Here is a 1396-nt window from a genome sequence, read left to right as displayed (position 1 = left end):
CTTTTCTTGTTATTTAGGTTGGTGGAAATGTAGTACACAAAATCAATCCCTGGGCGTAGAACTAATGCGGTAAGTCAAAAAATTTAACTAATCCACCCTGTGACAGTATATCCCCACTCCAGTCAAGCATGCCAAGGTACACTGAGAGACATTGCCACGCGTGAAGATGAGTAGGTGGGGGTGGGAGCGGTGATAAGTGGGGCGGTGGTCTGCAAAAAATAAGCCCAATTAAAGCCACAAGCCACAAAGATTACTCATAAACTTTGTGGCTTTAATTACTGACCTAATTWAAGCCACAATTAGAAACTTGGAGAAAATTACCAAGTTTCTCCGATAGTATTTTTCCACCTTTTTTTTTTTTTGCAAATACATTAGGACAAACAATATCCAGTTCCCTTTCTGAGGAGTACCACCAAATKCAGTTTGTTTGAACAATAAAAACCTTTTTTTCCCCCCTTGGGAACAAGAAAAAAAAAATATTTGTCTTTATTTTTTTATGAGGACAAAAACGGGCATCACAACAGGAATCAGTAGTACTTATACCACATAAGTCACAACATCTTTGGGTGAAACAAATTCATACAAAAAAGTCAGCATTTGCACAGAAACATAGAAATATAGAGATAGAACTCCAAATATCGTAATTAGGCCTCTTATCAGCAAAGGAATGCTGATTTTGATATTTGGACTTTTTAAAGGTGATTCAACACTTATTATTTAACACTGTGCCTTTTACAATTCACATAAGCTGGAAATTAAATCTGAAACTGTCACTTTTTTCTGTTGAATTTTTAGACTTTTCTAAGAAACTGAAGCACTACGAGAGATTTTTTATTGTTTGTGTAGTGGTAAAAATTACTGTGCAGTCAGTATTTAACACTTAAGTCAAGATAATATTGTATCTTTGGGACAAAACAAGATGTAAGTACTAGCTGGCATTTGGGTGGATGTAGGCAGAGAAACTACTTTGGCTACATTATCTCCTTTTAAAGTCAGGTACACAACTTAGAAAGAGAGATTTGTGAACTTTACAGCACAAAAAATCCACATCCTGATTTTATTGTATGATGAATACACCACCGGGGCCCCACTCTGGAGCCAGGCCTGGAGGTGGGGCACGATGCCGAGCGCCTGGTGGCCGGGCTTTTACCCGAAGAGGAGACGTGGGTCCCTCTTCCGATGGGCTCACCACCTGTCCGAGGGGCCAAAGGGGTCGGGTGCATTGTGCTATGGGCGGCAGCCAAGGGAGGGGACCCTGGCGGTCTGATCCTCGGCTGCAGAAGCTGGCWCTTGGGACGTGGAACGTCACCTCTCTGGTGGGGAAGGAACTGGAGCTAGTGTGCGAGGCTGAGAGGTTCCGGCTAGAAATAGTCAGCCTCACCTCGACACATGGCTC

The sequence above is a fragment of the Poecilia reticulata genome, linkage group LG17 (assembly GCF_000633615.1).
Source record: "Poecilia reticulata strain Guanapo linkage group LG17, Guppy_female_1.0+MT, whole genome shotgun sequence".
NCBI lineage: Eukaryota > Metazoa > Chordata > Actinopteri > Cyprinodontiformes > Poeciliidae > Poecilia > Poecilia reticulata.
Note: the sequence above shows the minus strand (reverse complement) of the source record.